Below are 26,976 nucleotides of genomic sequence, written 5' to 3'. Positions count from 1 at the left end.
TGGTACTGTCACAGCACAGACCTATACCGATGTTTTAAGTAACTTCTTGGTTCCCACTGTTGTGAGTAATTCGTGGATGGCGATTGCATCTTTCACCATGATCGAGCACCTGTTCATAATGCATTGCCTGTGGCGGAGTCATTACTCGACAATAACATCCCTGTAATGAACTGAACTGCACATGAATACTATAGAACACCTTTGCGATTTTTGGAACGCCGACTTCGTGCCCGGCCTCACCGACTGACATCGATACCTCTCTTCAGTGCAGCACTCCGCGAAAAATAGGCTGCCATTTCCCAAGAAACCTTCCAGAACCTGAAACTTCCTGGCAGATTAAAACTGTGTGCCCGACCGAGACTCGAACTCGGGACGTTTGCCTTTCGCGGGCAAGTGCTCTACCAACTGAGCTACCGAAGCACGACTCACGCCCGGTACTCACAGCTTTACTTCTACCAGTATCCGTCTCCTACCTTCCAAACTTCACAGAAGCTCTCCTTGCAGAACTAGCACTCCTGAAAGAAAGGATACTGCGGAGACATGGCTTAGCCACAGCCTGGGGGATGTTTCCAGAATGAGATTTTCACTCTGCAGCGGAGTGTGCGCTGATATGAAACTTCCCGGCAGATTACTGTGAGTACCGGGCATGAGACGTGCTTCGGTAGCTCAGTTGGTAGAGCACTTGCCCGCGAAAGGCAAAGGTCCCCAGTTCGAGTCTCGGTCGGGCACACAGTTTTAATCTGCCAGGAAGTTTCATATCAGCGCACACTCCGCTGCAGAGTGAAAATCTCATTCTGGAAACATCCCCCAGGCTGTGGCTAAGCCATGTCTCCGCAGTATCCTTTCTTTCAGGAGTGCTAGTTCTGCAAGGAGAGCTTCTGTGAAGTTTGGAAGGTAGGAGACGGATACTGGCAGAAGTAAAGCTGTGAGTGTCCTGCCGTGAGTCGTGCTTCGGGAGCTCAGTTGGTAGAGCACTTGCCCGCGAAAGGCAAAGGTCCCGAGTTCGAGTCTCCGTCGGGCACACAGTTTTAATCTGCCAGGAAGTTTCATATCAGCGCACACTCCGCTGCAGAGTGAAAATCTCGTTCTTCCAGAACCTGACTGAACGTATACCTGCGGGAGTGGAAGCTGTCATCAAGGTTAAGGGTGAGCCAACACCATATTGAATCCAGCATTGGCGATGGAGGGGGCCACGAACATGTAAGTCAATATTCAGCCAGGTGTCCGGATACTTTTGATCAGTTACTGTATTTATGGTCGTTGAATGAGGTTTTTTTGTGGAAGGCAAATGTTTTTAAGTTTCTATGACAGACAACAAATTGCCGCATCACTGTCTGTGGAAGGGCCGTACGTACCTGTTGAAAGGCCAAATGGCCAGTGAAGCCACCTAGCCATCCACCCCGCGCCCTCCCACCCCCCACCGCCCGCCGCCCCAAACCCAGCCAACATCCTCCAGTACTAGAAAACAATATCGTAATGTTCTCAAACAAAATTCACATCCTGTCCAGCCACAAGAACAGATAAATCTGTTGTCTATCAGTATGAGCAATACCAAAGAAACAACATGCAGTGGACATTGACTAGTAGCAAGTGCTCACAGAGCTTTCTGTCGTGAAATCTCAACCCTGTTTCAGAGTTCGCCAATATTATAGCTTCAAATGAAAACTGGAGATGGGTCTGGATTGTAGATTCTTCCAGTATAGCTTTACCAGTTGGCGACTTTCTCTCTTAAAACTTTACGAAAGATGGTAATACAGAATTTATTCATATATATCTGAATGTTCCCCATCCGACAATATAATAATATATACATATCTCATATATTATCGGCAGTACATAGCTTTTACAAACTTGGACAATTAATAAGCTAGGTGATTAATAAACGCAATTTTTCAGCATTGCTGAGTACCATTTCATAGTAAACTGTGCTTAGTTTCATTATAAATGTCCACGATGAAGGTTACAATGGTTTACAGAGCACAATTGATACTCCATGGTGAAACACTAACCAATAGAAGGCGTCATCGTAAGCAGAAGAAACTTATGGCCACATAAAAAAAGTATGAATGGAAGACCGAGAACGAAGAGCTAGGATTAGATAATATTAGACAGGAATGTACTCTTTCGCCCCCTCCTGTTCAGTCTATGTATCCAAGAAGCAACGAGGGAAATAAAAGAATGGTTCCAAAGTGAAATTAAAACTTAGGGTGAAAGGGTATAACATTCGTTGATGACCTTGCAATCCCATGTGAAAGTGACAAAGAACTACATGGCCTGTTCAATGGAATGAACAGTCCGACGACCACACAGAACGTGACGAGAGGAAAGCGAACAACCTAAAGTGGTAAAAAGTAGCAGAAATTATACACGCGAGAACCTTATCATCAAAATTGGTGACCACGAAGAGGAAGATGTGAAGAAATACTGTTACCATGAAAGCAAAATAGCGTATTATGGGCGATGCAAGGACGACATGAGAAGCAGACTTTCAAGGGCTGACAGGTTGTCCCTGGTCAAAAGAAGTCTACTGGTATCAAACATTGCCATAATTTGATGAATAAGTTAGGGAAAGTGTATTTCTAGAGCACAGAATTATGTAGAATTGAATCTTGGACTGCGGAGAACTCGGGGAATAACACAATCGCAGCATTTGCGATGTGATTCTATAGAACGATGTTAAAGATTAGTTGGCCGGATAAGGTAAGAAATGAAGACATTCTCCGCAGAATCGGCTAGGAGAGGAACTAGCTTAGTCGTGGTTAGCGTTCCATGCGGCTGCCCGGCGGCGGACTGTTCCCGCCAACATTCAGTGATTGGAGCTCTTGCACTGGCTGGCCCGACCACTTTTTATGTGTTACCAAATACAAAAATTTCATACACCTGAAGATGGGATTTTAAAATCTCAAAATCTGTCGTGTTTCGAATAAATAATTAATGCAATTGAAGCGGATATGTCTAATTATTATGCCTGTCAGTCACGGTTGTCCTACGTTTCAAATCTTGCGAAAGAGCTAATAGATGGAGTCGTTAAATCGATAGTGAACAAAAAATCCAGTACCTGTCGCGGTTACTTTCTCTGCCTCACAAGGGGATCATCATACCTGTTAATCAGGATTATTCTGAAGCAGGGAAGGAACTAAGGTAAATTGGGTTTAATTCCCACGAGATCATTAGAGACGGAATACCAGCTCCAATTGTGTCAAGGACAATGAAGGAAATCGGCCCTGCCCCTTCAAGGAAACCGTCCTGGCATTTGAACTGAAGCGATTTAGGGATATCACGGAAAAGTTAAATGTGGATGGCCGTACGTCCGTTTGAACTGTCGTCCTCCCCAGGATTTCACTGAATCCTATTTCTGTTGTAGAAGGATCTGTCCTGAATACCTGGCTAGCGGCTTTTCCTGCGACGGTCCCTAGTGTAGGAGAAAATCGATATTATAATTTTATGCGTACCTCCTATACCTGTAAATTTAGTAATGCGAGCGTAGCGTAGCAGCTACAGTTCACTGCTGCCACACTGGCAGTGCAGGTTCAAATCCTACTTATGTACTTTCCTTTACATTACTGACTCGTTGAGAGGACAGAGTGATCAGACAGTTTAAGATGAAATCTTTGCAGATGAATGAAAGTTTGCCCGTGTATACCCAGCATTATTCCACCTAATGCACTCTTTGACATCCCTGTGATGTTTACACTTGCAGGCAGGTTACAATTTTCACGTCAAGTATACAAAATGCTCCAGGCTTGCCAAACATAAAAATTGTTTCAATGGAAGATTCAATAAAAAATACGTTCTTTAATTCTGCATTAATTTAGTGTGCCATATTTCACAGGAACTGGATAACGCACGTGGTCTGCATTGAAACTGATCGAAGTAAGAACAATCGTTTATAATTTAAACGAAGTACGATTTCCATTATTGCTTCTGAATAATTCGTGCGCCTGTTAGACAATAGCTTTAATTAAATGTGCCCGGTATTCTAGGAATTTGTGTTCCGGTTCCTTTTACGACAAACACCGCCTGGCATTCTGTTCTATCTCAAAAAGCAATTCAACGAATAGCGAGCAATAGGATTATGTAATCTATGATTTGGTAACCGGTACACTCATCTGAACAAAGTTTGCTTTGATAAATGATTTCTTAATAAAGTTGTTACGGCGAAAATGACTATTTTTGAATAATTTTGCACGACATGCACCATTGAATAATATTTTGCATATTTTAATTAAAAGGAAGGAAAAAAAGTAGACAGGCAGTATTTGTACCCGTACCGCCAGCGTGGTAGGTGCGAATCTTAGCTGCTACGCTACGTTCGCTTGGTCTTGGTAGAAACATGACTAACGTTATGGGTGCAGAGTGTACACAGAAACTTTCAACATCGGTTTGCTCCTAAACCAGGGGCGCTCGAACGGAAAGACGCTGGCCAGTAACACAGGACTGATCCCTCTACAACATACCTACAACGCATCAAAATTCGTGAGTAACAGGTCAGATGGTCCCTTTGTCAGTGACAGATTTCCGGAAGGCTACGTCAGTTAAGCGCCGTAATGTTGTCTTTACGAACGCGAACTAAAAGTGAATTTACTTGGATAGGATTTAAGTAGTGATTTCGCTTTCTGTATTAAAAACTTAACGACATTGCTTTACTTCTTTCGATGGTTTTTATTTTCATTCATTGCTAGACAAAATGAATTTATGAAGTTTGCTTTGTGATTTGGATATCCACTCATTACATTTTGATTTCTATTTTTTTGTGAATAAAAATGCTCACAATACCGTCAAGTCTTTCTGAATACGTCAGAACGGGTACAAGACTGAGAACTACGTGGTCTCAAGAATCCAATGAACATCACTGGGACTTAAAGGAATGGGAGGCACACAGCAGTCAGTTGAAATTCCATTAGCTTTTGTTATTACTGCAAGTCTAAAATTCTGTCATAAATAGCAATCTTCAGTGCATTTTCTTTATATTTCAACAGACTCGCAGCAGTTCATGACACCATTTGTTCTTAGAGATGTATAGGCAAAAGGACACTAAGCCGGAAACAACCGCTTCAGTCTCCTTTTGCCTATACACATGTAAGAACATATGGTGATACGAACTGTCACGAGTCTATTGAAATATAACGAAAATGCATTGAAGATAGTTTTTTTTATAGCCGAAATCTAGATTTGCATGAATAATAAAAGCTCTCCTTACTCACAGCCTACGGTTGCTGTGCACAACGGTTCCTGATGGAATCAAAATTGGTTCATCGGCACTTGTTGCGGCTCGAAACCGTGCTTGAACTTTCTCTTTGTTACGTCGTTCCCAAAGCGAGGTGCGACCTAAATGTGACCGAGAGCGTGAAGCAGTATCTCGTTCCTCAGAAACCTTCACTCACAAAGACTTAAAGTTACTTCTCTCCAACTGAACCTCACATAAACGAAAATTTTGATCGGAGATGGAGAAGGCATGCGAAAGCAAGAGAGTTTTTAAACACCAAATGAGAGATATTCTCGGTACGGTTAGGTTATACTACGACCTGAAACAAAGCACAAGGCAGCATATTGCGTACGTAGGCCTTAGTATTAGTTGCTTTTGTCACCACGATCAAGCAGCTGCCTCCTGTGTTATTGAATCAAACAAGCTGCTCATTCATATCTCCGACCTTACTACTTCAAACGTTTTATACAAGAAGAACAAAAATTACGACGGTACCAAGTATCAGACAAAACTATAAATAAATAACCGGGTGTCACCGGATTTGTCAGTTAGTATAAAGAATAACAGCGATCCGATGACACTTCCCTAGTCATTCCTGACGGTACCCCTGTCTCTCCAAAACCAGCTTTCGAGGGCAACGTACTTGGCTCTCTTGCTTCATATGACACATGTCTGAGAACCTATTCGACACGCTCCTACCTTCGTTAAGTATGCAGTGGAGCACCATGTCAAATGCTTCCCATAAATACAGGAATATTGAAACTCCCTGTTGCACTCCATTCATGGTAAGCAGAATATTCTGTGAGAAATAGACAACGTAAATTTCTCACAAATGATGCTTTCTAAATCCATTACGATTTGTAAACAGAAGCTCCTCTGTCTCGAAACTTAATGTATCTGAACTGACAATACGTTCTAGGTATCCGTAGCAAACTCGTGTTGAGGATGTGAGTCCGGGCATTCTCTCTAACCCTCCATATAAACCCATTCACCTGCGCTTATTTCCAGTCGCTTGGACTCTCCCCTACGCGAGAGATTCGAGAGAAATTTAAGCAAAGTAAAGGGCCAATGAAGTGGAGAAGTCCCTATGAAACGGAGCTGTGAAACCATCCGGACTGGGTGACTTATTTGTTTTTGTCTTTAACTTGCTTCTCTATGCCAAGGACGTGTATTTTCATTTGTACGACATTCAAAAGTCATTGTGTTTGTAGAATCTTCCTGCGCGAATAGTTAAATGTGAGATTTAAAACATCGACTTTCCTTCCGCTGTATGTCACATCAGGCCAGTCAACAAGTCACTTCAGCTTTGTCTGATGTGACGGTGGTAGTTCTCTCTGTTCCTAGTAATAGTCCCAGTTCTACCAAAACTGTTGTATCAGTGATATGCTACTTTACGAAGTACAGGTTGTATAATGATACTGTTAACATTTAAAAGTTTGAAATATAAAAACAACGGCTGATGTATCTGCAATTGGAATTACTACAGGCGCTAAAGGATGCCCAAAATTACATCAATTGTGTTAATTCTGAGTCTTCATCACAGTCAGACAAGATTCTCATGATCTTTGAGAGTTGCCTTCCATTAGAACGTTCTAAAGGGGGTACTAGCAGTAATAGGCAGCCCAGGTGGCTGACTAGTGGGATAAGGATATCTTGTAGAACGAAGCGGGAACTATATCAAAATGTTAGAAGTAATCACAATCAAGCTACAGTTGCCCATTACAAACAGTATTGCAAGGTGCTTAAAAAACGTTATTAGGAAGGCAAAGAGTATGTGGTATGCAAATAGAATAGCTAATTCACAGGATAAAGGTCATCATCTCCCATACACAACATGGAAGGTACTCAATAGACTTAGAACTGGCGTATCTCGATGTAAGGAGAACATGAATAAATGGAGATACATCTCAGGGGACGAACTATGTGAATGTGGTGAACCTCAAGACCATCAGCACCTACTCAACTGCAGGAAACTGTCGGAACCTGTGTCCATGGACGATCTGATTATCACCAATGATAATGCAGTCTGAGAAGCGGAATACTGGGCAGCACATGGAATATAAAGACGCACATATTCTCTGTAATACTTGTATTGCTATGTATTATATGCTATGTGATATGCTAAGTATGATATGCTACGTATGATATGCTATGTACTATAAGTTATATTTAATATGTTATGTTCTGGACACGTATAAATTAAAAAAAAAAAAAAAAAAAACAGGATAAAATTAAAACCATATGGTCAGTTGAGAAGGACGTGTCTGGTCAGCAGCACAAGGTCCACGATATAAAGTCAGTTTGCAGTAAAAATATTTATGTTACTGATAAATAAGATATATGTACAGTATTTAACAATCGTTTTCTGATCATTGCTGATGAAATATAAAAAAAATAGTTTCTACAGCAAATGATATAACTTTCTTGGCAAATGCCTTTCCGAAATCTGTGTCTGAAATACTCCTCTGAGATACAGACAAGGGGAAGATTGATTCAATAACTAAATCACTGAAGACCAAGGACTCTCATGGTTATGATGGAGTATCTAGCAGGATATTAAAGTACTGTGCTGCACTTCTTTACCCTGTATTTAGCCATATTTGTATTTTTTCCTTTAAGAATGGTCAGTTTACTGAGCGATTAAAGTACTCAGTAGTAAAGCCGCTTTATAAAAAGGGAGAAAGGGACAATGCAAATAATTTTAGACCCATTTTTAGGCCATCAGTGTTTGCAAAAGTTATTAAAAAGGCTCTGTATGTAAGGATAATTGATCATTTTATATCACACGATTTGATATCAAATGTACAATCCGGCTTTAGAAGTCGTTTAGCAACGGAAAATGCTATATTCTCTTATCTTTGTGAGGTACTGGATGGGCTAAACAAAAGGTTTCGAATGGTTGGCATATTTTTTGATTTAACTAAGGCATTTGATTGTGTTGATTACAAAATATTGCTCCAGAAGTTCGACGACTGCAGAATACAGTGAGTAGCTGACAATTGGTTCACCTCTTACTGTAGCAACAGGTAGCAAAAGATCATTATTCTCAATGTTGATAACGGCTGTGATGTGTGGTCTGAGTGGGATACTGTCAAGTTCGGGCCGCTCCTGTTCCTTATAAACATAAATGGTATGGCCTCTAGTATTACGGTAACTCTAAAGTATTTCTGTTTGCTGATGACACTAGCATGGTAGTAAAGGATGTTGTGTGCAAAATTGGCTAGGTTTCTCATAGTGCAGTACATGATCTAGGTTCATGGCTTGTAGAAAATAAACTTACGCTAAATCACAGTAAGACTCAGTTTTTACAGTTTCTAACACACAATTCAACAAAACCTCCCAAAACGAGCATATGATTAGAGAAACTGAACAGTTCAAATTTCTAGGTGTTCAGATAGATAGTAAGCTGTTGTGTAAAAGCCCACATTCAGGATCGTGTTGAAAGACTTATTACTGCCATTTCTACTATTCGAACGGTATCAGAATGAGTGATCGTTCGACACGAAAATTAGTCTACTTTGCTTATTTTCATTCGCTTATGTCGTATGGTATTATTTTTTGGTTTAAGTCTTCCCATTCTAAAAGCATATTTTTGGCTCAGAAACGTGCGGTTTGGGCAATAAGTGGTGTACGTTCACGAACCTCTCGTCGACCCCTGTTCACGTGTCTGGCTATTTTGACATTGGCCACTCATATATATAGATTCCTCACGAACCTTTCGTCGGCCCCTGTTCACGAGTCTGGGTATTTTGACATTGGCCACTCATATATATAGATTCCTTACTGTCATTTCTTGTTAACAATATTAGCTTATTCCCAAGAATAAGCAGCTTTCACTCGGTTAATACTCGGCAGAAATCAAACCTGCATTTGGGTTGGACTTCCTTAATTCTTGTGTAAAAAGGTTGCAGTATAGTGCTGCACCCATTTCCAATAAGCTACCATTCGAATTCAAAAAACATAGCAGTAATCCACGCTCTTTCAAATCGAAACTGAAGAGTTTCTTCGTGGGTCATTCCTTCCATTCTATCGAGAAGTTCCTTGAAAAATTAAGCTGATTCTTATTGTATTGTCGATTGCGTTTACTTAAACTTAGGGACTTTTTTCTGGTTCATTAACATTTATGTTTATCTGTTATTACACTTATGTTAGAATTGCATGCACTGAGACTTTCCATGACCTTGGAGATTGCTCCTCAATTTGGCCCTACGCAACGTGACGTGTAAATAAAACAATAAAAAAAGGAGATGAACACTGAAGCTTTCCTTTGTGCCTTGATTAGCTTTTAATTTAGTTATGAATCTTAAAATGATTACCGAAAGATACGGCTGAAAAATTCTATGGAACTTACTATCTTTGCTTAAGAGAATCGCGGAATAACTTAAATATAGGATTTTACTTTTCATATTTCCTGTTCAGTTTGTAATGGTACTTGAATTACGTAACCATTACGGCACCTAACCTCAACCTCTCGATACCAGCAATATTCTACTGTGTTTCTGTAAAATAGTTAACATATTTCTGTGACAACATTCAGATTTGATTTCATTAGTGTAGAGGTACTTCGATACATCGCTCTGTATATACTGCAATGATATTATTCTTATGTGTATTCGTTCTTTTGTCACTATGATCTTTGATGTACTTGAAACTCTGTCTTTTGGACGTGTAAACGGTTATTAGAGTCAAGCTTTGGTCGTCATTTTAAAAAGACGCAAATTGTAGTCAGTTTATGAAATGTGAACTTTAACAATAAGGAAGATATTTTCAAGTATGTTTTATATTGTGAAGTGATGTGTTGGAACGAGTTACGTGATACTGCAACAAAAGTAATAAAAAAGAAGTTTAACTTAAATTCGGAGTGCTGAATAATTTTTTGCGTCACCATTGTCCTAACTTGCAAAAGCATAATCTTCCAGAATGGTTTATGAAATACATCTATAAAACTTTTCAATATCGCAGAATAACACCTAGGCCTCTTTGCATCCGCGCTTGGAATCATCACTACCTAGATTTTCGACGATTGAGTCTTGAGTTCACAGCGAGACCAGCGTGGGAAACACGAAAAGATGAGTACCTAGTTTATCCATTATTTCAAGAAATTACTTTAATAACTGTGCTCTAATGACACCTGCCAGATAATATAACTTTGTTGTTGCCCGAAAATGCAATATTTAGCTGCGTGAGCAACACTACAATCAAAATTAATTTTTGACTGTTGTTGTGGTAGGGTTGTTAGAAGTTGTTCTCCTTCGTTAAATTCAATAATGCACAGAATCATATGAACAACTGGAACCACAATCAGAATAGATGAAATCCTAATTTAGTTTAACTCCCACCAACTGATATGAATTTGGGCAATCAAAGAAAAAATCAGATGTAACCTGCAATGACTGAGTCAAACTTTCTGTTATGTACATAGTTCCACGTAGTCAGCGTGTACACAACTTTCGCACTAGAGCGCGCCCCATTAAGCACAACAGCGCAGGCGCAGCACTCCTCCGTCTCTGCACTACGAGATGGCACTGCCTTAGAGACGGACCAAATTCTGCTTCCGCCGATCCGCGTATTAATATGTAACGCAGCCAATAAGATTGCTGCTAACGTAGTACCTTTTATCCTCGAAAATCACACTCGCGCAGTGATACCTGAACATGCGAGGTATTATAACGAGTGTGCAGACCTCCGATTAGGCAGTCTGCATTTGTCTGCACCAGTCTGCATTTTACTGCATCCGTCTGTACCAGTCTGCATTAGTCTGTGCCAGTCTATAGTCAAGTTTCAGTCTGCACCTAAGAAGATTATCATATTCCTGTACATAGCCATGATGATAAGTGTATAGATACTTTGTGAAGTATCAGAGATATGTGAGAATAGGATTAACGTACCAAGACCAAAGGAACTTCAGATTGTCAATTGTACATAGCATCCAGAATCAAGTTACGTAATGTTTATGCTTGTTATTATTTTAAGGAATGTGTGTGAAAATTAATCAGGTTCTGTTTAAAGTTGCTCACAGTCAATCTGCTACTCTAAGCGTGCAAGTGGAATTTCTATCATGTGACCTAACGGTAGAAGAGAAACACGCCACGATAAGACCACAAGACATATTGCTGACACTTGCCTACTTCGTTAGAGCGACAAGTCAAATAATCTGATGGTGTGTGTACTGATCACTTAAATTTTACAAAAGTAACTGTTAGTGTTCCGTCTGTAATGTTAACAAATCTGCGTGGCAAGTGGTGACAATTATTTCCCATTTTTGTGGCGAGAAATTCTTTTGATTATCAGGAGTCAGGAGGAAAAACAGTAGGAGCTACAGTAGATGTCGCCTCTGAACTCGTCATAGTGCTGCTCAGGATAGAGAGAACTATTATTAGTATTAATATAATAAATATTACAATGTTGTGCATGTTAAACTTTAAGAAATATACCTACCAATTAGAGCTCAAAATCTTCATTTATAATTATAGCCCTGATCAAGCTAAGCAAATAAAGAACAGAAACATCTCTTTTAGTGGGCTGGACAACAATGTGGAATTGCAGACTGGGCACTATGGTCAGCATGTACTCCATTGTTTTCTGGTTGACCACAGAAATAGTTTCAAGGCACTACTAAAAGACGGTGAACGGTATTCTAATATTTCCTCTTATTACATATGACTGACATTAATTAATTACTACTAACCCGTCGCCCCACGAGTCATCTGATTCAGCAGAAAAACATCAACTGCTACATTACAGTGAAATGCAGTCAAATGAAGCTCCTACTGAAGAAGTGGTTTCTGAACCTGTGTCTAAGGTTGTCACAGCATGTAGAATTACTTCCATGTTAGCTAGGTACAGAATCATATTTGCTGAACAACTTGGCAAAACTAAAGGCTGTACATACCACATGGACGTGATACCTCATGAAACGTATTGCCATACCACTTAGACGTAGAAGAGAAGCATTTAAGAAAGAAATCAGTAAAATATTACTGTGGGATATAAAGGAACTGTCACTATCACCATACAGCATCCCACTACTGGCATTAGCCAAGTCAGGTGGCAATGTTCTGAACTTGGCAAGGACAAAATCAAATTTCTAAGTCATATCATTCACCGAAGCGATTACTGTCTGACCTGGAGATCACTCCCATAAAGAATTTTCTTCACCATGTTGTAACATCCACGTGATAAATTTTTGGCTACAGTGCGACGAGAGAAAATTATGACTGTAACAGTTGTAAACATTTTCTCTTTGAAATATGAAAAAATGTAATTGGACATATCGATGTGTATCATACAAAGACAACGATAATTGTAAATTGCTTTTATGATCTGCGTTTGTCATCCTTTGTTTTTTACCTTTTGTTGGATAGCTTTGATAGGTTCAGCACTCAAGACGCATATCAAACTGAGGTCTGTTAAGAAATTGTAATTATTTGTTAATTATTACTTGAAAATAGAGTTCATTATTATTATAAACATGAGCGAATAATTATTTGTAACTGTAATTCCTGTCTCAGTAAGCATTATCTGTGTTAATTATTTCTTTCCGCTGCAAGTAGCGCAGGCATTGATGATAGCCATTTGTATCGCGTTTTTGTCTGTGTTTTCCTTAGAAACAAATCAAATGTTTGCTTGATGTAGTCTAAATAGTGAGAAAAAAAACAATCTGCGACGCCTATTTAAAAGACAGTGTAGACCTAATTCGGTCAGCAAGTAAAAACAATGGTTCCTGTGTCATTAATATGAAAACAATTTCTGATTGTTACCCTTATGGAATTCACCAGTATTTGCTCATTGCAAGAGCCAACTGATCACAGGAAAATTTATGACTGTTTATTAACAAGTAAAATTTATGAAAAAAGCAAAGGTGCCACAGCAATTAAAAAAAAACATGAAAGTAACATTAGTATTATAAAGCAGAATATTAAAATGAACAAACCGCAAAAGTAAAAGAAGATAAGAGAAAAATACATGTTTTACAAAGTGGTTATAGCAACAACAACAAAATCTATATCTTATATAACTAATAATTTGTATAATTAATATAACTTTGTGGAACTAATTTAATCACACTACTATATTTCAGTTAGTTATCAAACAGTGATCACTGAGACATTATACTGAAACTACAATTAATTACGTGATAGTTACCCTTAAGGGGATCCTCACTATAAATATGCCCGATGCAAAGGCTAATCGATAACAGTCCAACGAGAATGAATAGCTATCTGACTGATAAACGAAGCAATGCCACAGGAATGAATTTACGAAACAAAATATCCCAAATCTAATACAACACACTAAAACAAACATTGAGAAATAAAACAGCTCTGAAAGTACAGTAGTCAACGACTAAAAAAAACCCAATAAATAAAACACCTGCAAAATACAAGAGTCAGTCTAATAAACACCAATAAATCGAACCCCTGCAAAACACATGAGTCGCAGTTTCTCTGACAGAACACATGTATATGCATTGAACTAAGAACCGTAGAATCACTGTTCGCTGACACACTCAGTGTTTCCACTGTTCCGTGGCACAATATTAGTGGAAGGGGGGGGGGGGGTTCGTCGCCGCAGCTGTCAGTAGGGATTTTTGTCCATCTGTTGCACGCAATCCCTTCGTCTCTGTCCTCTCAAGAAGTTTCTCTTGGTGGCCCGTGTCACGTACATCTCGATATGGTTCCATGTTTGTGTTGTCAAATTCGTGCGGTATCCTCGTTCAGCACGCCAGGTTGACATTCCTGGGCAAGGATGGCACTTAATGGCTCTTCTTTGTGCCACCCTTTGCGACCAGAGAACATCGAACCATGATTTACTGTCGCTTGACAATGGGCTTCCGCCAAGAAATGTTGATAGTCGTCGATGACGTCTGCAAGTTTCGCTGGACAGTACCTGTCAAAAGACTCTACGCCCCTTTATCCCCTGTCTTCTGTCGTTTCAACGCGACCGTCTCGCCACGGTCGCGTGCGTGTGGTGCGTTGCCAGCAGTTGGATTTCCGTGCGGTGGACCGCTCGCCCATCTCAGGTCATCGCCTCCACGAAGGGTCGCACTGGGGCGGCCGCCCATTAGCTCCAGGTGCAGGGGAAAGTGTTTGCCGCGTACCATTCTCTTGTTGTCGACCGCGCTCCCGAAGTGGCCTGGTTGACAGTGTGTCCTGCTAGGAAACCCGCCTGTTTACAACTAGCCCTCCTCCTCGCTTCTCCCGCTGTCTCGTAAGAGTTTAGCCGGTTCGCTTTCACGTTCCCAACTCCATTCACAGAAATTGTTCATCAAGGTTATGTGATTACAAAATGTCATACATAATATCACTCAGTATTGTCTTTCACAATTTTTAAGAACAAAAGTGAGACTTAATTTTGTTTAATAAAAGAGTTAGATGATTCGACAATATAAAAATAAAAGTTTAATGTCTTGACAATATAAAAAATAAAAGTGAAATGACTTGACAGTATAAAAATAAAAATTAAATGAACTGACAAGATAATACCTAAATCCACATCACTAACGTGGTTCACTTACGTTTTAATAAACCAAATGCTACTTATTAATTGACTAAAATGAATAGGATTATGCCTTGCGCAAGTATAGGTCAGGACAGCATAGGGTTCACATGTTATTTACGCACACACATGCACACCTGTCGTCTATTCTACAAACTAACTACCCATAAACATGCATTACTCAAAATATTACTTGAGTCCACTACTAGTTAATCCAACAAGCTACTTCAATACTACTTCAACACATTGTTTATACCACTACAACATTGTTCTAATTCGTCCTCTTCCTGACGCTCGCGGCATATGTCTTGTCACATGATAAATATGGAGAAACTTTCCTTAAACATACACAGTAAAAAAAAATGCTTATTTGCACGCCAAAACATTTATACCGGTTGACACACCTGATAAGAGACTCGCAAATATACATTTATCATACTCATATGTTCATACATAAAACAGTAAGACAATTTCATCTAAGATTATGTTATCACAAGAATTGATCACACCCATGACTCTGAGAAGGGTAAAAGAAATTTTTATCCTACAGGTTATATTACATTTTCTTACCCATTTTGTTCCAATTTCGTTCCTTCTTTAAGTTACCTTTCGCTTCCAAATCAGTTATTTCGCCTGTGATGGTTATTCTGGATTCATTTCTCATGAATGGTAAAATTGTGGTCTCCTCTATTCTTAAACCAAGCTTTCCGTCGGTACCATAATCAAAATTATTTAATCTTCCTCTAACTTCAAGAGGGACATTTCTTCAGTTCAACTCATATAGGCTGCAGTACAACCCGCACCAGCGAAAACAGTAAGCTGTAATGCTCACAGCATCAGCAAAACACATAAACGTCACTTTTCTAGGACAAGTATTAAAGCACAATAATTTTTCAGGCTCTGACTCGACATCAGTCTAGGCTACAAAATGGATCCATATTTCCGTTCCATTCTCCATTTGCTGAAAATCTGCTCATATTTGACTACCGCAATAATATTTCAGGGCTACGTAAATTACACAAACCACAATTCTTCTTTCACCTTGAAGGGAATCAATCTACTTACGAAATCCACAGACAGCACTTTACGTACTCAGCTATAAAGAACAAAAAAGATATATCATCAATATTAACATATTAGAGCATATTGGGAAGCCATTGGTTAAACAATCGTATTATCGCATCCTGTTTTCACGATTCCAAACTTACTTTTTCCTTTCTCAGAGTTCTCCTACCTTAAAAATTCATACAGCACGCATACTATAGTAAGAGATCCTCATTTATACTGACAGATATGGAATAGTAATAGATGGATAGTAGTACTGAAAGCAGAAAATCGGAAACAAGGCTACTAACAGATGGGGACCTGGGTTTGCCAGACCCATACTACCCACAGATCGGATATTTCCCTGAGTTTTGCATTAATTCAACATAGATCTTGCTTCTCTTAGGAGCGACTCTTTTCAATTTACACAAAAAAAACATAAGCAGCATTTCACTCGTTCACAAAGAAACCATTTGGACCAACCTAAATCCTAATTGCACAAGGAAAGAAAAAAAAACACGAACATCACTTCAATCAGTCACATAGAAACATCTTTATCATTATTTTTACCAACATATTATTCAAAATGCAGATGTCACAAATGTAAACTAATCAATTCTTTCTCCTCACCGTCCTCTCTATATACCCTATGTACTCATGCGCCATGTCGCTCATTTGTTCAACTGGGCGCCTTCTGCGCTGATCGTTTGTCGTTGTCGGTTTTGTTCATTTCCATTTGCTGGATTATGTCTAGGGTTAGCCGGCCGAATTTCAACATCATGTGGTGCTCCGCCTACAATCCTATTCCCACCGTGTTCATCGTAGTACCGATTCTGGTTGCCGTACCTGTTGCGTTCACGATCTTGTCCACGTCCTCGATCATTTCTGTTGTTCCATCTGTGTTCGCGACTGTCACCCCAGTTTCTATACGGTCGGTCACGACTATTGTTCCGTTCGCGTCGCGACGACCAGTCACGCCGTTGATTATTACTACGGCCACGACTGCGATCACGCTGCTGTGCCCCGTAATAACTTTGTGCCTGATTAGGAGGGCATTCTGCTGTATGATATTTCAACTCTTGGAGAAGTGTCTTAAACGTTTCCACGTCCTCTTTGCATCATCCCGCAAGAATGACGTGGCGCAAGTGCATCGGCAATTTGGTGATGCATATCCTAATTAGTTCCGCAGGCCCGTACGGGTCGTATAAAAATTTATTTGCCTGCAGCATGTGGTTGAAAAGGCGTGTTGGGCTGCCGAAACCACACTGGTTCAAATTTGGCAGCATAATTATGCCATGCTTGACCCTATCTTGTGCCGCTTCCGACCAATAGGCGGACAGAAAGGCTTGTCGAAACTCCCGAGTGGAGTTGCAGTGACGCGCTGCCGACCTCATGCGAATCGCCGGTTCGCCTTCCAAATAGCCACACATATATTCTATCTTCTGTGAACTTGCCCAGTCTGGGGGAAGACAGAACTCAAATTGCTCGAGCCATGCTCGTGGATGTATTCCTTTTTGCGAATTTCGAAATATCTCAAACTTTATCACGGCAAGGAAATGTTTGAAATCAAATCCCTGCATTTCCTCCCGGCGAGGCCCTTGAATGTTTCTATTTTCCTCATGTCTGTCCCTCAACATACATTCTTCCCTGTCGTCAAAATCTCCCTCGTGGCCGGAGTCCCTCTCTGCACTGTTCGTACAGCTCTTTTTAGTGCTATTAGCAAGTTCGGAATCACACCCCATGCGGCTTTCCAGATGCACCACGCGTTCTTAGAATTCGCCTGTTGCAGCTTTGTGACGCCTGTTCACTTCGAACTGTCCCTTCTGAAATCTAAGAAGCGAACGCACTTCTTCGGTCTCTGCGACCGCTACCGGTGTAGTATAGTTATCGCTCTCCGTCACCTTCATCGTGCCTACGATGGCCGCTAGTGCCGCCATCTTATCATGCATTTGTCTGTTGTCCCCCGCCCCAGTCTGCTTCAATTGTTCTACTTGCTTGAATAGCTTGACTGTTGTCCGCTACTGTGTTGCCTCCTGGACCCTCGAGAGTACATGCTGGTGTTCTCTTTGGCATTGTTCTCTCAGCGCTTGAAAATTCCTGAGTAGCTGTTCATCGCTCTCTTTCGATTCCGCATCGCGACTGCGCTTGCCCCGTTCTAAGGCTGGCAGACGGTCATCGATTTGTTCAAATGTACGGCCTAATTCTTTCATAATATCACTTTTTATTTCACTTGCCAGATTGTTTATTCTTTGTGAGATATCATCGGACACTCTCTGCATCGACTTGTCGACTTTATTTGTCTGTTGGATTAGTTTTTCGTCTGTTTGTTCGCCTAGCTCGCGGATCGATTTTTCAGATGATTCTTTTTGCTCTTGGAACGATTTTTCTGATTTCTGCGTCATTTGTTCGCCTAGCTCCCGGATCGATTTTTTAGATTTTTGAGTCATTTGTTCGCCTAGCTCACGGATCGATTTTTGCGATTTCTCTGTCATTTGTTCGCCTAACTCTCGAATCGATTTTTCAGATGATTCTTTTTGTTCTCGGAACGATTTTTCAGATTTTTGCGTCATTTGATCGCCTAGGTCTCGGATCGATTTTCCAGGTTTCTCTGCGATTTCTTTATTTTGTTGCAATAAGGCTTTCATCTGTTCTGCCAAATCAATTTGGTTAGTTGGAGGCAAATTAATTTCTGGCTCTGATGTGAGCCCGTTCGTCCTGTTTTGCATTTCCTCTGAAGTATTCCCCATTGCATTTTCGGAACCGTCCGACGCGTTAATATTCGAAATCAGATTATCCCCTTGGTCCATGCTGCTTAAGTTGTTGGACCACCTACTTTTAGCTTGGTTACGTGTCAGCATTAGTTCAATTTATACCCGGTACGCAACACACTAATCAGAATAAATGTATCCCCCCAAAATCATGACAATCACACGAAAGGTACCCAACCTAGTACGCACTTTTTCACACACAAAACAAGTTTATACCTTTGATCGAAACAGAGCAATTTACAAGCGAGAAAAAAAGCACACACACATATAAAACACACAAATATAGAAAACAAAAGAAGACAAACAACACAACGCCGCTCAACAACGCCGTGAATCTATTGAAAGTATGCTCAGAAACAACGCAGAGGTTGTTTGAGCGCTGCAGGGAAAAAAATTAAGATTATACAACGCTCGCAATCTAATGTTTCAGAGATTCCAGAGTCTAGCGGAACTACAGAACACGGTCGCCATGTGTAACATTGTTGCAGTAATTTGATGTGAAAGCGGTGCTGATACACAATAAAAGCGGGTTAAAAGCTGTGAGCTGTCTTGGGTTAGTTAACCTTGCATTACTGCGCAACTGTTTCACCAGGTATCCACTCTAGCTTACCAAATTCTCAATCAGACTAACATTAATTATAATCTTTTAATAGTCAAACGACAACTGGTAATTATAGAATTTAAATGAAAAGAAATAAATTAGTTTATATTTGGAAATTTATTTTAACATTGATCATTGAAATTTCAGCATATTAAACTTGATTCATAACTAAACTGGTGCCTTGGTGCCTTATTTAGGATTGTGAAAATGAGAGATTGTAATCTTACGGAACACATCAAATATGGAGCCAAGATTGGGAGACTGCCTACAACACTGCATTCATAAAATAACACACGAAGAACGTTGAAACATATGCAAGAGGAAATTAACCACAACCAACCGATTCAATTTTCACCCAAAGAAGTTACGTTCGTAGCGCAATCCTGTCCGTCATGTAATTACCACACACTGGTATACTAACTCTCTATGAAATCTTCCCGAAAAGAATAGCTGAGGGCTGCTTTGATGATTACACGTGGTCAACTAGGCTTACACAAAGAGTGTAACTTCACAATAATTCTGATAATTAAAACAAATTAGATCGGAAAGCAATTTACAAAATAAAAACCTTGAACTGGTTACTATCGTCTTACTATTAACCTGATGGGTCAATCAACTGTATAAGCACGTGGTACTGGTCTCACAAAGTACACCCCACCTGGGTTGAATATAAAGAGAAGTTGCTGTATTGAAAAATATTGTTAAGACGAGACGTTATAATCTCATGCACATTCGCATTTAAGATTGATGATCTTAGTTAGAGTTACTGATCAACACGTGGTTCCACTTTATTCACAAAGTAGTGACAAAGCAACTACTGGAAGATATTCTGTACTTCACACTCGAAATACACTGCATTGCAATTTGAGATAGCACTAGATATTTTAGAGCTAAACCTGAAATAAAGGTGATTAAATTTTCAGTTAGGCTGAACTTAAGAAATCCATTGTCCTACAGACTTAGCAGACACGTGCTTAGCCGGAGATCTTACCACTTCAGACGCTCGCCACGGACCGACTGACCTGGCCGACTACCGAGCGTGCTTCACAAATACAAACGGAAGTGACCAGAGAGGTAGCTCCCTATACCAACATGACAAGGAACAGACAGGACCATACTAAGGATAAAAACCTCTTTGCTTTTAGAAAGCGTAGCTACCTGTTCCGACGTTGGTCCTACTGTTCTCTAGCAGACAGGCTTGTCTGCTACCATCCAGCATGCAACTAGAAATACATTTGCTCATTCATCCTCTCACACAGAAGCGAAGGGGGATGACAGTGTCTTATCATATACAGTATATAAAAGAAAGCGGATGTAGGTTCCGTATGAGACTGTGTGACATGAATTACATATAAGCTGTGTTTTAAAGTGTAGTAATGTGACAGATCGTTCTTGTTTATGTGTAAAAGTAACACGTCCCACTACTCAGTCTCCTCCCAGATAGTCAGAAACACCACAGTAAATTTAGAAGACGAATTTATGCCGTAAATGACAACCGATTTAAGAAATTAACATGAAAGGAATCCAACAGAGACCTTTCATAGAGTACAATACGAAAGTAGAGTTTCTGTAAAGTTTAATAAGCAGTTAAAATACTTATTTGGTCTAAAAATGGAAAGCGTCTATCAATTGTCTGCTGCCATCTTAACAATTATCACAGCGGCAAATTCTAATTACGCAACTCTGCAGACATAAATGCCGAACATAATACAAATGTGTAACAATAAATGTGCACCGGTGGTCCCGAACTCATTTTAATGAAAATAATTCGAATCAGATTTGTTCTTTAAAACAGTGCTCATAGCACGATCGTTATAACAAACTCTTCTAGCTGATGTATGGAGCCGAAATTAATTACGCACGAGTTGCAAAGAATATTTTTTCAGGTAACATACGTCAGTGTTGTGCGCGGCTGATATTCTGTGGTTTTAATGATCATTTTGCTGAAGATAACTGTTTCCATCATAATCCATAGTTGTATAGAATCTGTTGCATGAACTATGATTTAGTGACACTTACAGAACTTACAGACAACACTTTAACACGACGATAACTTGGAGTTCTTTAGCAACTTGACCAATTCTTTAGCCGGGAGAAAATTTATTTAGTAATTAGTCAATGTAATAAAATAAGATTATCATTTTCATTTACAAATTAGTTAAATACCAAACCACTGAATAACCCAGCGAACGGCACAATGTACAAAAAAAACCATCTGAAAATATTTTTGAGACTGGAACCATTCCTAGACGTTTTCTGCCGGATCAGTTGTTAAATAATAAAGAATTTTTAAAGCTATTAAGAAAGAATAAACCATAGTTTTGATATGATGAGAGTAAAGTAGCCTTCAACACCATTTAATATGTCGTAGTCAGTTCAAAAATTCTCCCTTGTTCTGATATGAGGAAGGTTTCCCGCACTGATACATGCTCAGATCTAGGCTCTTGTCTGTTTCAGGTTAATGCATCAGATGGTGAATCCAGTATTCACATAATGGAGTTTACTTGCCAAATGCTATCAGAATATTAGGGGGTACTGTGCTACTGTATTACAAGCATCAGTAGTATTATGGTCTTTAACGAAGTTTCAGTATTATGTATGTGAACGTCATGACACATTGTGACAACCTGGCCTTAAGCTTTCTTCCTCAGCTGTAAGCTACCAAATACATGCATTGCCCAATGGCCTTCGTCACTGTGATAGTAAACTTTGAGATAATACATATTAACATGAAAGACAACAATTTGGCAGATGATTTATCTCGACATCATCAAGGGTTAGCGGAATTTTCAGAGAATACACGTAAGACTTTAAAGCTTTGCTAATAAACATTCCCACTCATAGACATGTTATTTAGATATGTGTAAAAATAGGAAAGAGTTACGGTATGCTGCTTAGAGGTGGCAACGAGCTCAGCAATTACTGCTAAACAAATAGCACTTTAAAGTGCTACTGACAAGCTCGTACAGCATTACATGTGATACAACAAAGTATTTACAGGTACAATACAAACTCCGACTTATGGTGTGCCGACATAGACTCTATTTGCTTAAATAATTTAATCTGGAATACCCACGACACATGGGGACACTTCGGCGGCACAAAATATGCAGGGAAGATTGTTCCCTATTCCTATTTTCCAAGCATCCATCGGCTTGTACCCCCTCACTCTTTAGGGCCTGTATAATATGTCAGAAAGCCAACCTATAAACAGGTGCTGTCATTGAATTAGACTCTACACTACACACAAAACCTTTATGAACTATGCCCACTGATGGTTGGCCCTCTACCTGAAGCTAGATGTGGAGTGAGGTGTCTGGTTGCACTACGTGACTTGTTTCCCAAATGTCAGGCTAAGTGTAAACAAAACACCCTCCCACAAAAGGAGCAGCTGGTGATCATATACCTAGGACTGGAAAATACGTTGCTATACTGTCCAACAGTGCTTTCAACTGTACCAGCACTAAAATGAAGTCATTCTGTAAGGAACAGTGACACATTTTAATATCATGCCTTCACTCAGAACTGAAGCAAGTTGAAAGAATATTCAGGTAACTTAATACATTAGTTCATATATAGGAAATCAAAATACGAAGTGGGTGGAATATACTGGACCATTTGAAGAAATAATAAATACCATTACGCACAAACTTTTATCTTATAAGCTCCTGTTGCACTTAGAGCTACAGAATCTAATGAATGGATAAATCCCTTCCTAGTCTGCTATGAAACAGAACCTCTTCAGAAGAAGACGAAAAAGGAAAACGATACTATCAACAACAGAAACTACTCATTTGAGGAAAATTTAATATCATAAGAAACTAGCCGAATCATAACTATTTCAGGCAGAAGGAGAAATACTCTTAAGGACACACACAAAGACAGCTCTGTTGGAAAAGAAAAATGGTACATGGTAAGTACTGTATTCTGCCCCCCCCCTCCCCCTCCCGATAGTTAAGATATCCATTCCTCGACGTTAACTACTGCCTCAGACAGAATCGAATAAAGTCGAAGCATTGTATGGACACCAGGGTTTGAAAAAGCTCATATGAGCACATTTGCGGTAATTAAGTTTTTCATACAAGATGTGTAAGATTTTGTCTAACTCTAGATTTATTCTTTTATTCATATCAGAAATAGCTGGAAAAAAGTTCTGCTACCCAAGGTTCAGAGGGGAATACCAGTGTGTAGCTAATGTAAAGTAATAAGTTCATGTTAGTACATGTTACGCAATACGTCCTTCATATTATCATTAATGAAACTCAAACCTAGTGAGAACCATAAATCATGCATATCTCTTACCAGTCAAATGGTAGTATATAGTAGTTGTAACCAATATCAGGAAACGGTACTAAACTTCAAAGTAAGAAACATAAAGCTTAAACTGGAGTATATACTACAATAGATTCTGTATGTGAATGATTTGTCGTCAACTGAATGACCTTTGATTTTTAATTTGAAAGCGGCATTCCTTAGTCAGCAGTATTTAGTTACTGAAATATCTCTATCATACATGAAACACATGTGGAATGGAAGCGTTTGAAAAGTAATCACAGAGGGATAGACATTTCAAGGTGTTTGACACTGTACAGATATACATACAAGTGTAAATAATTGTTTTTAATTGGAGTAACGAAGTGATTTCTTTAAGGATTACTACAGTCCGATTAAAATTGCTTGACAGTTGACGTCTGTCACTTGCCGCTGAAGTGTTGTCACATCGGCTGCCTCCTACTGCTCGGATATAGCCGGCACACCAACACTTAGCAAATACTGTTAATACGTAATGCGGGCAGTGCTGGTAGCGGCCCTCGCAAGGTATGACGAAAACGCGAGATTCTCTGTCGAGAGCTGATTTTAAGTGACCGCTCACTAAACTGCCACAGACGACGCATTTTGTAGCTGTGAATTTAAACTCATGTCGTAACCTAACCACAACGTCGTTACGTGCGATGCATCCGAGAAAACGGCGGTAAGTAATCTGTGGCAGATCTAATATCACGATCGCTTTTTTCATGACAATCAAAGCTATCCTCTACGAGGAAAACTCAAGACAGAAAAATTTCAAATTCAGCTTTAAAAGTAAATTGTAAATTCTCGCTGGCACTGGCTATCTAAAACTGTCCTCACACTGGCTACACGAGCTTCTGCGTTTGTAACCGATGACCAGTTCTGTGGACACTTAGTTGTGGATGATAATTGGCCACACAGGCTGTTTCCAAACGAAAAAAAGAAACATCAACAAAGGAAAATAAGAGCAAGTAAAAAGTCAACACGACTATGAATCTGACGTGGCAAAATAATTGAAATTAAAAGTATATTGAAACCTACTAACTGAAAAAGTCATTTGGTTGGATTTAGAAGTAAAAAAATAAATTCGCTGCAGTTGATGATATTCGAATCTCCGACCATGTATTTCAGATATATGCGCTCACCAGTGCACTGCGCACTACACCTCCTAAGCACGTTCTATTTATGACTCTGGTGGCCCATTTGTAACGATGAATTGCAGCCTTCAAAAATTCTGTCGTGCAAAGCTCATCTAATGTAAGCCGATCTGTGATTAAAATATCTGTATACGTGATTCTGAATTACGTCTTGGGCGGAAGGACCCAGTAGTGTTTGGTTAGCGCTGTGTATGAATTCGGTATTTGTTAGCATCGTTGTGTGTGTGTGTGTGTGTGTGTGTGTGTGTGTGTGTGTGTGTGTGTGTGTGTACGAAGTAAAAGGGCCATACTCACGATTCGGGGACAGACAAGGAAATGTGAGCTATATGATCAATTTTAAATGGGGACATTTAGATTAGTGTTTACTGTGACTGTTACTGACAACAAATGAAACAACAAGTTTACTGTTGTCAGTCACTGTTAATTTATCTCCACAACGCGTTTCAAAGGGAGGTGGATTTACATTCGCTAGTATGACATGTATACGTGTGTTGATACTTTTTTGGGGAACTTATGGCACCGTCGAGTGGAGAACATGGTTTTTGGTTTTTTGACAAAAATTAAACGTATATGTAACAGTAAAAATAAAATAAGTAAAATAGAATACCTGCAGCGGTCAGAGGTTCTTTTCACTGTCGTAGCACATCACATGCATAATGTCATATTTTGTACATAAATGTGGCGTCTGGAAACTATTAAGTGCAAGGATCATATAACAGAAGAGACACATTATCACAGAGTAAAGGAATATACATCATAATAACTATTTTACAGAATAAATTTCAAAGGATTTTGGAAATCTTTGTTTTGACATGTTGAAAACACAAATTGGAATACATACTTCAGGTGGTATATAAATACGACTTTGTCAAGTTTATGTAGCTTAAAACTAATACTCATTTATATAATGAACCTGATATAATGAACATTAAGCTATATAAACTAGACAGCATAAGATTTATATAGCATGTGTAACTCAAACCTTTAAGAAAATAGCAGGCTGCAAACTGAATAATATGAAACAGTGGAAACTGCTTATATTGGTTGTACTATATTACAATAATCAGCCGATTATAAGTGCTTCATAACTGGAAATTGTCGATCTCTCTTTATGACTTTTAGCAATATTTCTTCCATTACATCTGTATGTAATGTCTCAGTATTACTCCACATTTATTTCAGTGTCCATTGACCAATGATTCGTTAATACAATCCAGAAAAATGCAGCACAGTCCTTCATAAATGCCGGATCCCTAAAAAAGAAATTATGTTCAAATGTGTGTGAAATCTTATGGGACTAAACTGATAAGGTCAGCAGTCCCTAACCCAAATTATCCTAAGGACAAACACACACACCCATGCCTGAGGGAGGACTCGAACCTCTGCCGGGACCTGCCGCACAGTCCGTGACTGCAGTGCCTCTGACCGCTTGGCTAATCCCGCGCGGCAGAAATTATATCTATTGTTGCTTGCCTAAAACATAGATAAACTTCAAAACATAGATAAACTTCAATTGTCATATTTACATCTCTGCCATTTCACACGGAAACCACTCTGGTCCAGTTCTAAGTTTATTTATAAACTATTTTCTCTGTTCCATGACATCTTTATCAAGTCCTCACGATTCTCTACAGATGGTAGAACTCCCGTCTCACCGAGCCTCTCTGTCTCCCTCTCTCTCTGCATTGTTTGCGGCACGGAAGAGAAATAAAAGCAATATTAAGCATTGCTCCCTGTTTTCCTATATAGTTTAAAACATTTTCTCCAAATTACATTTCATTGCTGCGGAGAAAAGAAATTGTCTGAATTTTGTGCAGACAAGAAGACACAGCTTGTGAACTAAATCTTCTTGAATAATAAATAAGAAAATTTGCTCCCTTACAACGTTTGCCGTCGGTAATTAGCGTTCTGCTCCGAAATTTTCTCTTCACTTTTTATGAGACGCCAGAGAAAAACGTCAACAACTATATACGTTAATTTTTAGGCTAATGCTTAGTAAAGCTGGAGCTTTAATGCAGTATTATGTTCGTTACCTCCACTAATTTCACGATTACGTACAAGTCGAGGCACTCAAATTCTTCCATTCCTACATTAGTCTACTCACTTCGTCGAAAGCATAGTGCTCACCATGCAAAATAATCCTCTAAATACCCAAATCTTGCATCGGGTCTTTAACGACGTAGTGTTTTATCCATTGAGCCTATTATTGGCGTAAGAAAGTAAAATAAATAATGCAGCGTTCTGAGGCTACGTTCCTTACCTCGTGTTCTCTTTGCTTCCCTAGAGAACAACGGCAGGCAAACCGCGGTGCGTGGGTGCCTGCTGCGAGGTTGCCTTTTCCTTGCGACACGCGACTGTTTTATAAACAAAAGCCTTATTAGTAGGAATTCTTTTAATTTCATGCCAAAACTG

Source organism: Schistocerca gregaria, chromosome 7 (assembly GCF_023897955.1).
Source record: "Schistocerca gregaria isolate iqSchGreg1 chromosome 7, iqSchGreg1.2, whole genome shotgun sequence".
Lineage (NCBI taxonomy): Eukaryota > Metazoa > Arthropoda > Insecta > Orthoptera > Acrididae > Schistocerca > Schistocerca gregaria.
The sequence above is the reverse complement of the archived record's forward strand: the minus strand, read 5'-3'. Positions refer to the sequence as shown.